The sequence below is a fragment of the Bombina bombina genome, chromosome 5 (assembly GCF_027579735.1).
Source record: "Bombina bombina isolate aBomBom1 chromosome 5, aBomBom1.pri, whole genome shotgun sequence".
Classification (NCBI taxonomy): domain Eukaryota; kingdom Metazoa; phylum Chordata; class Amphibia; order Anura; family Bombinatoridae; genus Bombina; species Bombina bombina.
Window position 1 is genome coordinate 545,683,163 of NC_069503.1, and position 18,074 is coordinate 545,701,236.

The window sequence follows — 18,074 nt, forward strand, 5'->3', positions numbered from 1 at the left end:
AATTTTCCAAGGCATACAGGTTATTAACATCAATCAATTGTGCAGGAAACCGGTATAAAACCAATTTGTGGTATACAATTGAATAAAGTCTCTTTTAATTCTCTCCTTACGTGTTTCAAAGGTTTAAAAACAATAGGTTACCTTCTTCATCAGAGGATATTTCAAATATGATTGCTGATAAAAAATGGGGACTTGGGGGGGCGGTGCCAACTACAGAAGCGATAGGACGTATATACTTTGAGCTCCTACAAAATCTTCAAATATTTAGCTTATGGAACATTTATTCTACTCTCTTTCACTTAGCACCTGAGTCTACTTCTTATGAGGGGGAAAACAGCCTTGCTACAACTCTATTTAGTGCGATCTAAAGCATCTATATTGATGCCTACACAGCGAAAATCTTACTGATAGCTCCACGTGGCAGAGGTGATCACCCGTTATATAGCCATAACTTATCTAGCTCTGGACTAACCTTACTAAAAATGGCAGACTTTTCTGAACTTATGAGGGAATCGCTAGAGAAACTAATGCAGCAGCTGGATTTTAACTTTCAAGATCTAACACTAGTACTTCGAGCTCAGAGGGATGAAACGGCTAACCCTCTATCCAAAATGGCGGCTCCTACAGATCCCGATAAGAGCGATGAGGTCTCACAAGTTAACAACAGAGCTGCAGTTGCAGCGCTAGAAATACAGCGGACCTGCATACCTGCTCCTATACAAGAACCACATCGTGACACAGAGGGATACCTTACAGCCGAGAGGGGTCTAGTCCCAATCGAGCCGGTTAGAGAGAAGCTATATGTCAGGGGCAGAATGCCGATCACTACTACCTCATTGCTGGCAGGTAACATATGTTTTTTTCCGGAAAGATGGGTCCCGGACTGCAACTCAGTTTTGGACACCATGCAGGCTGTTCAATTGCGGAGGCTGTCCATCGCAGCAGAGCTATCACAGGGTGATTGCCATATAGCTTTTATGCCACAAGACAATCCACATGCGATCACACGCTATCAGCCCTGGAGCTCAGATGTACTACCAGGAGGTTTGCAACCTAAAGTTATAGTTTCCACCGCCTACAATGCAATAATCAGTAATTACGCAAAAGTTCAGAATCAGCTTACGAGGTGGCTGTGGGACACAGGACAGCCGACATACACTGAATGTGGCACACAGACTGAGGCTGGTGGGTAAGCCTGGGTTCCCTATCACCTAGACCTCTCCCTGAGCAGTAGATCATTTTTCTGCTGACCGGATACCATGATGGACATTGCTGGGCTGAAATGCCAGTTTGAGGGTCTATGAACCTTAACTTTAAAACTACCCTCTCTGTAAGAGCTTTGTGTTGTCTGGCCCCCCTTGATTCACGGGTCATCTGTGAATATATTACTAGTGGACATTTCTGTGAGAACATTACAGTTGCCTTAGTTTGACTGTTTAACTGAATTTCAATGTTACATAATATAACTACCTACAGCTATTAAATGTGGTGGTCTCAGTTTAGCTCTCAGGGATAAGAATCAAGCACATACCACCTAGTATCTGTTGATAATTCCTATACTGTATGCATGATCTGTTCTTACACCAGCTATCTGTTTTATGTACTCTCAATAGCCTGCTATATGCTCCTCTAATTATAGATACCCTAGTTGTCTCATATATAGTCAATATCGTAAAGCAAGCTATCTTAGCTGACATATGGGAATACTGGTTCACGTATACATTTGTGTTCCTGAGGTCTGGCATGGGATAAAAATCTTTTAGAGATAAAAGACAGAGATGGAGATTACGACCTATGCCCTGAACCTATCTATGAAGCTAACCTTTCAAATATGTCCTGCCTGGTTATAAGTGAAACTCCTACCCGGGCTTCCATTAGACATCTGAAATTGCGAATGTGACCTCAGAGTTTAATTTGATAATAGTCTGACGAACTACGAGTCGTCTGAAAAGACATTAACTGTTCTGGTTTCTACTAAATTTTGCTTCTCCTGTATTGTGATGTTATGTTGTTTGCAAAGGGGACTAAATGTTTTATTGCATTAGTTCATTGTTATGCTCTCATGAAGGGCTCAGTTTATTTCCAACAGGTGGCAAGACGATATGACTTGTTTAGATATATAGAAAATATGTCTCTTCATGCAGTTTTTCTCTGCTCATGTTTTGTTTTATTTATGGAAATTACCTATTGAATGCCGTACATGACATGACACCAGAGAAATTTTCTATTGGCTCTCACACTCTAGATTACATATTACAAAATATGGTTTAACCATTACTTAAATGTGACATTATATTACTACCTCCTTTTCTGTACATGTCTCACATGTTAGGTGTCACAGCAGAATAGATGCTATGTATATATGTACCCTCCTATCTTTCCACTAAATGCTATATACACGCCATAGGTTATTATACCCTTTGAAGGCTTTAATCTATATTATCTGCCCACCATATAGATTAGATATAAAAACTTCCTTCCCTCAAAGCTTCACTTGTTTAATACGCCTCTCATAGTTTCCTAGCCTGGCCACTGCTATGTATATATTTAGCATACATAGATTTATAACCAAACCCATACTGCAGCCCCTCCAAATTAGGCTCCGCCCCCAGCTTTCTCCTTCCCCGTCCCTCCCCCCTCCCACAACTCGAGTGGCTCTTGCCCACTGTAATCCCTTTTCCTTCCAGTGCCCTATGACCTACCTTTGGTCACCCTACAAGCTAACTCCCTACATCATCGCAGCAATCCTCATTTTATTCACCCTAGAGATGTGGAGACCAGCTTATAATTATTAAAACATAAAATGAAGTTTCACTTCAGTCCGCCCAATCATATATCTGACACCTCCCTAGACACAACATAGGTCGCTACATGTTAGGGCTGACCTCATGATATTACTATGGTTACGTTTATTTCTGTGAACCCTAAAAATATATGATTTACCTTGATATATAGTTCAGTTACTCTTATACCAGCCTAGCAGATATAAGGGATGTCAACACTGTTGTGCTGTACTTTTATGTTAATTTTATGATTGGGCAAATGTTGTATTTTGTATTCTTTGTGCTTTCTGAAACTTCAATAAAAAATCTTTAAAAAAAAATAAAAAATGAGGACTTAAATATGGTGTGTGAGTGATTAACATCGAGTTTGCAAGGCTCTAATTGGCTATTGTCATCATGTGACTGGGGGTGTGTGTGAAATAATCCACCAATTAGAGGCCGGATGGTTTGTTACTTCCCCAAGTGTTTAAGCTAAACATAGGGCTGAGATCACTAAGTAAAAAATCTCCCCTTATCAATAAGGTACTTTAAACATTGCTTATTTTTGGGGTAATTGCTTTAATGTCTTTTGTATATTAAAGCCGTGTTATCGCAAGTGAAGATTTCTGCGCCTGCGTGCTGATGTCCGCTCTTTACATATAGGATGGGGGTGTGGCATGATCGTCCAATCAGATTGGAATATGGTCATTCCATTATCTGACCGCAAACAAGTTTAATATGAATATACGGTGAAAAAACTTTTTGCTCTGGTGTTTAATTTGGCATCTGATTTAAAACTTCAGAGGTCATTATTGCGCAAAAGGGACATTAGTTTTGTTGTAATCCTATGCTCGCGCGTGCGAGGGCTCTCTATCTGAATGGCGGCAGGGGTGTGTGTTAGCTGTGACAAATCACCCTAGCCTGATTCTAGAATTAAACAGCTAAAACAGGTTGCATGTAAATTAGATTTAAATTATCTGAATTTTTAAATTCTATACATACTCCTCATTGACATATCTACCATAACGATATAAAAGTTATTTTAAGTATTGAAAATAATAATTGGGCATTCTGCGTAGTGCTTGGTGATTGGTGGCAAAAATGGGCCAGCTCCGAATCTCACATGTCTGCTTTTTCAAATAAAGATAGCAGGAGAACAAAGAAAAATTGATAATAGGAGTAAATAAGAAAGTTGCTTAAAATTGCATGCTCTACCCGAATCATGAAAAATATTGAGTTTAGTATCCCTTTAATGGAATTCTGCACACGGAATATACTCATTCATTTTATTAAAACTATTGTTAAACGATGGAAGTTGTTTAAGAGGTAAAGAAAATTAAAGTGGTGGAGTGCTTACCAAAACTTTTTAAAATAGAAAGTTAATGAATTGATTCCTTAAACATGTTGGAAACAACAGGAAACTGAAAAATAGATTTTATTACCTTTCTTGTTGCAATCTTCACTTCATCAAAATGCAACTAATTAGCAGACCCCTGATAAGCAAATAACTCTTCCCCATATCCATGTAACATTATTATACCTGTTCCATCAAATTTAGTAGTTCAGTTGATTACTGTGTCTTCCTTGTAAAAGCCAAGCTGTGATTGGTGAAGCGATCGTTGGAGTAGTGACGTCACAAAAGGGGCGGAACCTTGTTCTTTACCAGACTAACAGAGCATTCATTGGACATTGTGATACACACAGTCTTTTGTTTGTAGTAGTCTAAGATTGGGACAGTCTCATTATATGCCCTGTGATTTGTTTTTAATAAATTTGTTATACTTTTTAACCACTTCTGATTCATCCTTTGGAGCTCGAACATCCTTCTTTGCCTTGCCTCCTATTAGAAGCTTCCTGTGCCTATATATCTAGACCTTGATTTTGAAGCTCTAAACAATGTGAGTACCTTTCTAGGTTCTTCTGCAAATTTCACATAACCACAGAACTTCACTATACGTGTTTCTCTTTTTTTCCCTGAGGTTCACCTGCTGAGCATTACCACCGCTGTTACCTGGGACTTTTATCCTTTTTTGAGCACCATCACATTTGTTTTTGTATTTTATTATTTCTTATATTGTGATTTAAGCAAGTTTATATATTGTTTTTTTTTGTTCATACACACACACACACATATATATATATATGTTTATGTATGTGTGTATATATATATATATATATATATATGTTTATATATATATATATATGTTTATAGATATATATATATATGTTTATATATATATATATATATATACACATATATTTATATATTTACTGTATATGTGTATATATGTATTTTCAGACAAATATAGACATACATACATATGTAGACATATATAGACATTTATATAAGCGCACTGGAGCCCTTTGCAGTAATGTAGAAGAAAACATAAAAAGGAGATTTATTCAATATTCATATTTAAAGGGACATGATACCCAAATGTTGAATCACTTAAAACTGATGCAGCATAGCTGTAAAAAGCTGTCTAGAAAATATCACCTGAAAATTTCTATGTACGAAAGAATATTTTATCTGTAAAGGCAAAGCATTACCTCAGCACTGCTGATGCTGGTTGGCTATTGCTTTTTTCCCCCCAGCTTACAGATGGACAGCAGCTTTAGTATAACTGTTTACGCAGCACTTACTCTGGTGAGCTGAAGAAATTTTGAGGTTAAATATCTATGCGTTCCTGTCCTCCAATTGCACGGCAGCATGAATCCTGTCATTCATAGATTTTTAGATAGTACGTTCCCACAGGAATAGGCTCCTCAATTCCTTCTATATTTGTTTGTCAAATTTTGTCTTGTCTCTTACAAATTTTGCATCATTGTTTTACTTAAATTAATTGTACCCATGGACAGTGCTGTGGAATATGTTGGCACTTTATAAATAAAGTATAATAATAAATACTAATTGTCATAATGGCATGTCTACTGAAACGTTGCATAAACAGTAAAAATCTGAGGACAATCTGACCCTGTACTCATTAGACAATTGCTTGTTAGCCTAGGGGATAAATAAAATAAATATACAATGCTCATTAGTCTAGGGTCTTCTGTAATGGTTCTATTATGCTTGTCAGTCTAGGGTAATATATGAAATAAATAACTATGCTTGTCAATCTAGGTGTTGCTGCAATACATACCTCAGATGCTGCAGCTCTGTGTGCTCCTTCAAATCTGACTTGCTAGGCTGTGGGTTTCTAGCTCTCTCGTGCACCACTCCCACCTCAACGTCACAGACCTCTTCATCTGCATCCGGCACAGGGTAAATGACCAGGGATAGGCAAGGTGTCCGTACACGGACACTGTTGTCCGTGACTAGCCCTTGCAGTGTCCGCCACAACCTTAGTATATATTTTCTTTCTGATTAAATAATAGGAATAAAAAAAAAATATGTAGTGTGAATAAAGTTATTGGCTTGTCAAGAGACTGCTAGCGATATTGGGTGATAAGTTATGGAATAAATAAAGCCTGAGAGAAATACTGGATGTGTATCTGCATCTGTATAATAACACCCAGCTCTATACAAAGACACAGTAGTGACACTGGCACATGCATATAGCCAGACATGGCTGGTTATAGGGTCAGTGGTATCTGCATCAGTATAATAACACCCAGCACTTTAAAATGACACAGTAGTGACACTGTCATATGGGTATAGCCAGACGAGAGCTGGTTATAGGATCAGTGGTATCTGCATGAGTATAATAACACCCAGCACTATATAATGACACAGTAGTGACACTGGCACATGTGTATAGCCAGAGGAGGGCTGGTTATAGGGTCAGTGTTATCTGCATCAGTATAATAATAACACCCAGCACTATATAATGACACAGTAGTGACACTGGCACATGGGTATAGCCAGAGGAGAGCTGGTTATAGGATCAGTGGTATCTGCATTAGTATAACACCCAGCACTATATAATGACACAGTAGTGACACTGGCACATGGGTATAGCCAGAGGAGGGCTGGTTGTAGGATCAGTGGTATCTGCATCAGTATAATAACACCAAGCACTATAAAATAATGTTTTTAATTTCAAATGTACTTTGGTGTCCTTCACTAAGGTCTTTACTTTGGAAAATGTCTGCCACAGCCTTTGTCTGTGCCTATCCCTGTAAATGACACACCACCAGATACCAAAGCAGGGAGATGTCATTTGCATATGTGGGTCAGCGACAACACATAATGTGCATGCGGGCCGCTACTACTTTTCTACCCTAGGTAGAACACCTTGATACATCGGCGTAGTTAGAGGTTTGGCAGGAATTAAATCTTAGTTTGGAAATTGTAGGTAAGCAATTTTACTTAAACATGTTATTTACAATGTAGAAGTATTAGATGCAATGTTTGCAATGGTGTAAAGTTTTTTGTGTGTATCCTTTCTCTTTCATTTTTTTTATACGTTTTTGTACTTTAACAAAATAATGTATAATTCATTATTATGATATTCAAGATCCCAAACATAGAGCTAGGTTACGAGTGGAGCGATAGTTTACGCTCCCAGTCGCGCGCTAACGTTTTTTAAAAGTAAGCTTCTTGCGCGGTCATGTAGCGTGTGTATTGCAAGTTGAAAGTAAATAGTATTTGCATGTACACTAACCCATTGTATTCAAAAAGTAGAATATGAATATCGCAGCCATGTTAATGTATTCCCCCATAGACATCAATGGAGCACATAAAGTGGGAAAAAAAAAACTAACACCGAACAAGTTATGCAAACCCGATTGCGTTTTCTCAAGTGCGCTAAACTGACATTAAATATTAATATTTCACATTCCAATGTTCTTCACATAATCTGCTCTATTTATTCATAAATAAATATATATTTATATATATATATATATATATATATATATATATATATATATATATATATATATATAGTATATATATAGAACACAAAAGAAAAGAAGGCGCCAACATAGTGTGAATCTGTATTGAAAGTTGTTCACTCCCCACACATTAATCGTACTTACAAGAAGTAAGGCACTTGAGAAGTGCTACAACGGCTTTCTGGAACATTAACAGCTGTCCAGGTAGCTGCTCTCTCGTGATGAAAGTGAAATCCTTGATGCCGTATATGATATGCAAATGCCTTGCAGCTATGACCCCTCTTGCAGTATTACTCTCTCTCGTAGTATCTGCCTCAGGAGAAATGCCCAAACCAGGTGGGCTAGCAGCTGGAATCCGTATGCAAAAATGGATAAAAAAATTCTCAAGCATAAAATATCACTCAAGCCGTGATAAAGATATAGTCTAAAAATAAATGTTTATTTTGAAAACATATAATCACAACGCGTTTCCCGGTCTGTCTTGACCGCTTCCTCAGGTGAATATACTATATCAAAAATACACAGCTTATATTCGCTTTGCTCGGCGTCTAAGCCTAAACAAGGCGCATGCGTGAAGGAGTGTGCAATACCCAAACTAAAAGTGGGTGTGTATCTACGCCCTTGTGATTGGTTCTCAACGGTGAAACAGGAACCAACCAGACGTGTTCTAAAAACACACCTCGACTGCGTGTATAGGGGAAATTGCACAATCTAAAAGTGTATGCCGGTTGGATGATACGATTGCCACCAATTAGGTGGAATATTATACTAAGTAAAAGTATCAAGTCACTGATATATATTAGAATGTTGCGGTTAAAAAGTAACAAAAAGTACAATAAATAGCAAACAGTGACTCTGCTCTACAAGAACAATAAGTACGTATGTACAACCCCAGATTGGGATGCTTCTCCTTCATGCATTTACACAAAGATAGCAACGCTGTGCCATATAACAACTGAAATAGCTAATTCCACTGTTGGCAAAATAAATATAAAACCCATAATACATAAAACATAAACTAAGTTCTGTTTTAAATAAATACAAAAATATATAAAAATATAAAAATATATAGATATCATAGATGTATAAAATAATAACAAAGAAGAAAAAATATATTTATGGGTGTATGATATTTGCATATGCGTCGGGCTCTACGAACCATAATGCCCCACAACACATCCTCCTCATATTTAAGATTCTAAAATCTAATACAACTTATTGAAAGCTAAGAGAGTAAAATGATACCCAGATACCGAGGCAATATCACCCCAAATATAAACTAACCTCCCAGTACAGTAAAATGGAACTAACATAAAAAAGAATATGGAGAAAGCCTACTACTAACTGTTAAAATAATGGACTCTAACCTAATTAAATGCCGCCATGTCTAGATTCTCATTCAGGCCATATGGATTCAAGGTTTTCATTTTCCAGATCCAGTATGTCTCCCTTTGTCTTAGGTCAATTAATCTATTTTTGCCCCATTTTAAAGAGATTTGTTCAATTGGAAAAATACTATATAAATCTGTCTGTCCATCATGACAACATACTCCATGTCTAGAGACACTGTGTTTAATACAGGAATTCCTCACATTTCTCATGTGTTCCCCCCATCTTTTTTTCAGGGGTCTTGAAGTTCTCCCTATATACTGTAGGCCACATTTGCACTCCAGTAGATATATTACGAAAGAGGAATCACATGAAAAACGAGTTTTTATCTCAAATTCCTCCTTTGTAGAAAAAGACATAAATTTCAACTTCTCCCCCTTCGTGAATTCACACAACCCACAATTCGCTCTATTGCATTTATAGAAACCTTTCTTATTAGACAGCCAATTTTTTGTCTTATGTTCTTTATTTCTTCCAAATTTCCTTATCACTATTTTGCTGGGAGCAAGTTTATTTTTAAGTGAAGGGGCTCTTTTGAAAGTACATATAGGATTTTCATCTAAAATGTTTTTTAGTACCGGATCATTCAATAGAATATTCCAATGTTTACGGACAATTCTCTTAATTTTATCATGATTTGAAGTATATTTAGTTATAAATCTAAGATTTTTATTAATTTTGTTATTATTAGTGCCTTTTCCATCTAAATTGCTGCCTTCTGCATTATCTTTCGCTTTTGAGGTTTTAAAAAATTCAGATCTATCTTTATTCCTTGCCTTCAAAAAGCTCTCTTCTATTAGATCCTTAGGATAATCTTTTTCCAAGAATCTACTTTTTAGGATTCCTGCTTGTTCATCAAAAAGAGTTAAATTTGTACAATTTCTACGGATTCTAGAGAACTGATTGTAGGGTATATTCTTCTTCCATGCTTTATAATGGTTGCTTTTATAATTCAAGTAACTATTTGTGTCCACTGTTTTAAAGTGAGTTTTAGTCAAAATATGACCTACTTGGTCCCAATATAGTACCAAGTCCAAAAATTCAATATAATCTGCATTAATATTATAAGTGAACTTAAGTCCCATATTATTTTCATTTAGTGATTTAATAAAGTCTAAGGCATTCTCTTCTGTACCTTCCCAAATAAAAATAAGATCATCTATAAAACGGCCATAGAACACCAGACTCGCCCCCAGGGGGGAGTTGTAAATATATCTTTCTTCAAATACCCCCATAAATAAATTGGCGAAGCTGGGGGCAAATCTGGTGCCCATGGCCGTTCCTTTGATTTGTAAAAAAAATTGTTCCTGATAGACAAAATAATTATGTTTTAACACAAATGAAATAGCCTCTAACAAAAATAATCTTTGTTTCGTGGGTAAAAATTGATCCCTCTTCAAAAAAACATCTATAGCATCTATGCCCAGATGGTGCTCTATGTTTGAATAAAGAGATGTCACGTCACAAGTGAACCATATGAGCTTACGCTCGGCCTTTTCTATTTTAGATAATTTGGCTATGAGGTCCGGTGTGTCTTTAATATATGATGGAAGGCCCTTGACTATTTTTTTCAAAAAATTATCTATATATTCGGATAAATTGCAAGTGAGACTCCCTATGCCCGAAATAATGGGCCTACCAGGTGGATTATTGGTACATTTGTGAATTTTCGGGAGGTGATAGTAGTATGCTAGATTTGGTGACATGGGGACAAGATATTCTTTCTCCTTTTTGGTTAGGATCCCCTCTAGAAAACCCTTATCTACCATTTTGATTAGATGGGTAGTGTATATTTTGGTAGGGTTATATGTAAGCTTTTTATAATAATCTTGATCTAGTAAGATTCTATCTGCTTCATGTAAGTAATCTGACATGTTTTGCAGAACAACCCCTCCCCCCTTATCTGCCTGCCTAATCACCAAGTTGTCATTCTTGGCTAATCTTGACAGAGCTCTAATCTCATATAAATTCAAATTAGGATTGCCCACCTTCTTCTCTAATGCACCAAACTCCTCTAGAACAAGATTTTGAAATAGAGAAATATATGGGCTCGTGACTGGCGGATTAAAATTAGATCTTAGCATTAAATTGGAATGAATATAATCTTCAAATAAAATATTACATAGCTCTTGTGGTTCATGATACACTATATTGTCAGTTGGTCTCTCTGGCATATCATCCGTTATGATAGCAAATTGTGTTGTGTTATTGATTTTCTTATCACAAAAATACTTTTGCATAGACAGTTTTCTTACAAACTGATTTAAGTCCACAAACAGTTCGAACAAATTGTGTTCGTTAGAAGGACAAAAAGAAAGGCCCCTATTTAATACTCATATTTCTTCATTTGTGAGTATATGACTCGAGAGATTGAAGATACCTTCTTTCATTCTCTCAAATCTCTTCTTTTTGGCAGATTTACCTCTGCCTCTCCTGCCACGCTTGCGTATGATCTTTTTTGAGGTGTAAAAGTTCTTATATTCTCTATTCTTGGGGTGGCTCTCTCTAATTGTTTTAGACGTATAGGCATGTGTCTCTGATGTGCTATATGAGGATCTTGCTCTCTGTTTGACTGAAAATCCTGTGAGTTTTGTGATCTCCAGTCAGATCTTTTATTTTCCCAATTATGCTGATAAGGAAAATATTGTTTATTTCTATTTTGTGATGATGTTTTGTAATATTCATCATTTTTATGATTATAATCTTCAAATTGATTATATCTATTATTAGAAAAATTCCTTGGTGACTAATAGTTACTGTTAAATCTCCTATTGTTAGAATAAACACCCTGATTAACATGGTTATTTTTGTCTCTCCGTGTATCAAAATTATTCTTAGAGGGACCTGGCGATTGATAGTCCAGCCTCAAATTATGATTAGCCCCCACATTTTTCTTTTTATCTTTAGGCTTTTTGTAATTTACCTTAACCCATTTATTATTTGTTTTCCCCTCTGGGTCTAAGATCTCTTTCTGTTCACAGTTGTCTTCATTGGAGATATCCTCCATTTCATTACTCATTGTGGGTGTACTATAGATACAACCTTCTAAATAATCTTTTTTGTCTCTAGCTAGTTTTTTAATTTTTTGCCTAATTAATTTCTTTTGGAAGGTATCCGATCTATCTAATATCTCTTTGTTTTTGCTCATATAATCAGGGTTATTTGCAAATGTACCTAATAGCATTTGTAGTTTCTCAATTTCCGATCCCACAATATTCAAAAGAGACTCTCTAAATTCAATAAGTAGATCTATTAACTTAAATGAACAAACAGTTAGTTCATTCTGCCATTTTTTAGTGAGATCTTCATCATGTGTAAAGGAACATAGTTTACTAATCCTTAAGCCTCTTGGTATATGACCTTTGTCTTTATATTTTTTTAGCGTGTCTATATCCCACCAGTGCCTGTGTTCCCGTTTTAAAGCATCCTCTAGTTTGTGAAATAATTGAACCATTGTAAGTTCATCATCTCCTTTAGATAAAATCTCTAATGGGGTATCTAAGTTACTCAAAATTTGACGTGAATTAACTCTCTGCTCCTTACTCTGCATTATGTAAGGTATATATACTCCCCCTACTGGTGTAATGTGATACAACAAGTATAATCTTTTTTCTTAATACACTGATGATTTTGGAAAAAAACAAAGTGTATAAAAGTCGCTAACTGACCAGTGCCAAATAAGAAAAGTGCTAAAAACCAAATAATGAATGTCAGTTGCGCCTAATAATGATATATATATATATCTACATACATACATATAGATCCCTATGTTAAAGCCCTTTGTAGTCCTTTTTTTTTCTAACACCTGAGACATCATATATTTGGGCCTTTATAGCTTTTTCATGCAATATGCAGTATATATATATATATATATATATATATATATATATATATATATATATATATATATATATATATATATATTAATAATTTTTATTACATAGTGTTATTATGAGGGTAACTTACAGTACAATGTATCTTTGATGTGTTTGGTGCAGAATTACAGTGGGTGCACACCCTAATGCAGCATGCTGCACACGTCTTTGTGTGTGTGTGTGTGTGTGTATATATATATATATATACTGTATATATGTATATTCCTCCATACAAAAGATGAAAAGGTTAAACAATAAAGACAATTTTTCACAGCCTTCTTCGATTATATTTACCAAGGGTGTCAATATTAGTGGAGGGTACAGTATAGATATATACTGTATATCTATATACACACACACACTTTGGAACCCTTGTCACTCAAATGTCTAGTGGAAAATTCATTAGCTCTCATCCTCTTGGCTGATTTGAATTTGAAGATTCAAATCAGCCAATAGGAATGCAAGGTACGCTATATTTAAATGCATAGCTTGCATTCAATATTCAGTGTACAGAGGTGATCGTGCGAAGAGGATCCTCCACGCTCCATGACTCCGCGGACGCGGGTCTTCAGTTCCGCAGTCGCCGGTCTTCAGTTCCGCGGTCCTAGATGAAGATAGAAGAGGTCCCCGTGATGGAAGAAGATGGGGAGTTTGGTGGGTGGGGTGGTTTTACTGTTAGGGGGGACTTAGTTTTAACTTAGAGCAATGCCCTACAAAAGGCCCTTTTGAAGGGCTATTGGTAGTTTAGTTTAGATTAGGGGGTGTTTTTATTTCCGGTGGGGGGGGGGGGGCTTTTTTATTTTCATAGGGATTAGGTTTAATTTTTTTATATTTGATAATTTGGTTTATTATCTTCTTTTTTCTTTATTGTAATTTTAGATTCATTTAAACTTAGTTTTTTATTTTTAAAGTAATGTTAGTTTTTTATTTTAATTGTAATATAGTATTTTTTAATTTTAGGTAATTGGAGTTAATTTAGGGGGTGTTAGGTTAGGGGGCTTGTTTGCGTTGTGGGGAGTTGGCGGTTTAGGAGTTAATAGCTTAATTAGGGTAATTGCGTTGTGGGGGGTTGGCGGTTTAGGGGTTAATATACTTTATTAGGTAGTTTGCGATGTGGGTGAATGGCAGATTAGGGGTTAATAGTTTAATTATGCATATTGCGATGTGGGGATTCGGCAGTTTAGGGGTTAATATATTTTATTAGGTAGTTTGCGATGTGGGTGAATAGCGGATTAGGGGTTAATAGTTTAATTAGGCATTTTGCGATGTGGGGGTTCAGCAGATTAGGGGTTAATATACTTTATTAATATATGTGATAGCAAAACCGAACTAAACACAGGCGTCGCCGGCTTTTGCGGGCGACTCCGCATATGTAATCTCGCACATAGGGTGCACTAGAGCAGTGTTGGCCGTGCTAAACCTTCTCTGGTAAATCTAATTTGTAATATGAAGTTGAATGCTAATTTTAGCATGGTCCAGCGATACTGCTTATCGCATCCCAGCTGTAATTAACTCTCCACTTGTAATCTAGCGCAATATGTTTAAGAGATAATAATCCCCTTTAATTTGCAACATTATAGGCAATCTTTGAAACTGCATTGGTGTTAATTAAATTGCCAAATGCATTTTGGATCATATATTACATTTATAGAACTCTATACAGAAAACTGATGCAATATAATTAACCAACTTTAACCTTAGTTTTATTTTTTTATAGAGTTTAGGGAAAAGCGTGAATTAAGCAAAGAACATTTATGTACTGATTATATACTAATTTATATACTGAATTATTTCTCTAGTTTTAATTTGTGTTGAATTAATTTATTAACTAATGATGTTTAGGTATATTTATTAGGGTTTGAATGTTAAATATACATTGCACTTTTTAATGATATATGTTTAGTTTGCAACAAAGTATACTGTGAGTATTTAGACAAATTCTGTAATAATAGAAGTAATGTGTGTACATATGGGAATTTTTTTTTTTTGTATGAACTCACAGTGGCCTTTTTGTCTTTGGTATTAATTATAATAATGTCAGTTACAACTGCAGATGATGATAACCTGCTCACTGATGTATATGTGTGAAAGAAACCTGTTTGAGCTAGGCTTCCAATGATATTTTGATTTGATACTTTTTTATTTTAACATATTGTGCTAATTGGATTTGAATAACGTGGTAGGTGTTTTAGTTAAGTTGTTCAGATTAATTTTTTTACTAATTCTAATACAATTAACACATTGTTTTATATTAATAAGTATTGTTAAAAAACAAGTCCACCTGTTTTAATAATAGCTGGTTTTACACCCATTTTTTATGCAAGGTTAATTTAGTACAAAATGTAGTAAATTAAAGATTAGTGCACAATCTGATATTACAAGTAAATGGATAAACAGAATTACCAGAGATTGTTTCACTAAGGCTGATTTCTTTTAGAGCACCCTATACTTTCAATGGATAGCTTGGTTGCTCTAAACATCGTTATACTACAAGTTGTGAGTTATGTGTTGTGCAAGTGCTTGTATCTGGGCCTTAAAGTTGTTATCTTCGTCTGAAATTGGGGTTGATCACAATCCTTGCAAAAGGTTAATCTTATGATCTTTCTATAACACTCACCATAAAAAAAGATTTTTATAGATAAATCCCATGAAAAGCTTTTCTAAATGATTATGATCTACCCCATTGTCAGCCTGGGTTTTAAATGATCCCAATTCCATATTGCTTATGCAGATAAATGGCCTTGACAGCAAAAATATTTTCTACTAATGACCACCCTTCCATTGTTAAGTTCTTGATATTAACATCCAAAAATGAAATGGAAACTAAAATGACAAATACAATGGCCACTTCACACAGGTTTTAATAATTAATTGCAGGTGTTTTGGTTTATATTATTGTACAGTCTGTAATGGTAATAATAAGTGACATGCAAAATTAACATATTGTGTTCCAAAACAGTAGCAATATGTATTAATATATGACTAATAAAGCTATTTGAATTAGTGCATTATGGGTATTGTGGTCATGTATATTGGATGGCATATTTATCTTGATAATACTGTAAAAGTGATTATTTAAACTTTTTATTTTTAATTAGTTGAATATAAAGTGATTTTTGTTTTGCCAATTTTGGCTCTAATGAAGAATTGTGCAGGAAAATAACATTGCATAGAAGAAAATGACTAAAAAGTCTATGATCTAGCTACAGTTGGCTAACTGGGTGTGAATGACCTACTATATCTGACTGAGTGTGTGCTCTTTTTGTTTTCTTTAAATTTGTTTGTAGCTTTTGCTGCTTACCTTTTATTACTTTATAGAAGAGCTTTATATGAAAAAAAAACACATGAAAAAAACATTGAAAATACAAAAATGGAGGAATGTTAAAGGATAAAGTTGTAAATATAAAGAACAATTATTGCTTCTACTTTGGACAGAATCAGCCAGGTAGCCCCTGGTCTAGTATCTAGTCCATTTGTAGTCATAAGTCTAGGTGAGTTTGTATCATTTGCTGCCTTCTATGGGCAAGATTAAAAGTGTGGCGCAAAGGATTTTGCGCTAGCGCAATCGCGATTTTGTGATCCATTTTTTTCTGCTGATATTACAAGTCTGGAGAAATCACGATTGCTCTAGGCTTTTCCGCTTCAATCCTTACCGCGATTACCTTAAGAGCTCTGGTAAACTGTTTTACGAAAATAAAAAGTATTATAAAAAAATATTATAAAGTACACTTAAATTCATAAACTACACTATTAACTCCTAAACCGCCATCCCCCACATTGCAAACACTAAATAAAACTATTAACCCCTAAACCACCTTTCCTTCACAATGCAAACTAACTAAATAAACTATTAACCTTTAAACCGCCATCCCCCCACTTCGCCAACCCTAAATACAACTATTAGCCCCTAAACCGCCATCCCCCACAATGCAAACTAATTAAATAAACTATTAACCCCTAGCTCAAAGTAATTAACATCTAAAACCCCTAACCTAACACCCCCCTGTCAATGTTTGCACTTCTCAGGCTACCACTAGTGAAAAATAAATGTTATGCTAGTGTTATGATTATTTGCACTTCTCAGGTTCTGCTCATATTATATATGAGCGGAACCCGAGAATTGCAAAAAAGCATAACACTAGCGGTGTTTTCGCTAGCTCAACATTTAGCTAGCTCAACATTTAGTTAACCACGGCACTTGTAATTTATCCCAATGTATTTGTAAGTGATTAATCTAATTGAATTATAGAAGTGCTCTAAACAAAAACAAACAACATTTACTAAAATATATAAATGGGGAATTTTTCACTAATTAAAGGGACCCAAAATATTTCTTTCATGATTCAGAATAGAATTCAGATAGAGAATACAATTTTAAACAACTTTCTAATTTACTTCTGTTATCTAATTTGTTTAATTCTATTGGTATAATTTGTTGAAGGAGCAGTAATGCACTACTGGTTTCTAACAGAACACATGGGTGAGCCAATGACAATCAGTATTTATATGCAGCCACCAATCAGCAGCTAGAACCTAGGATAAAGCTTTCAGCAAAGGATAACAGGAGAAGGAAATGAAACAATAGAAGTAAATTGAAAAGTTGTTTAAAATTGTATTCTCTATCTGAATCATGAAAGAAAAATGTTGGGTTTCATGTCCTTTAAGTGAAACATATAAATGGTACAATACTGCAGAATATCAGTGGACACACAACACAAGTGTATCTGATAATACTCACAAATGTTTTGCACTATTTCAAAGCCGCCTCCTAGTGTAATAAATTACACTTAAAAGAGCATATGTCAGGGGCGTATTTAGGTTTTGTGCTGCCCTAGGCACTCAAAATTCTGCTGCCCCCCTCCACCCCCCACCCCACCCCAGGTTTAAGGCCTTTTTTTAGACATAATATTTTTGGGGCAGGGTGTAAAAAATTAAAAAAATGTCTTTTTAAGTAGATGTTCACCAAGGCTTGCATTCACTCTGGTCACACACACACACATATGTACACTATATATATATATATATATATATATATATATATATATATATATATATATATATATATATATATATATATATATATATATATATATATTAAGACATTATTTTGTAAGTCAGATGATTAAAGTGTTTATATCAGAAAAAAAAATATCCTTCACTGTATGATAGTTTGTCAGTAGGTAGTTCTTTAACCTTAAACATCTTCTTT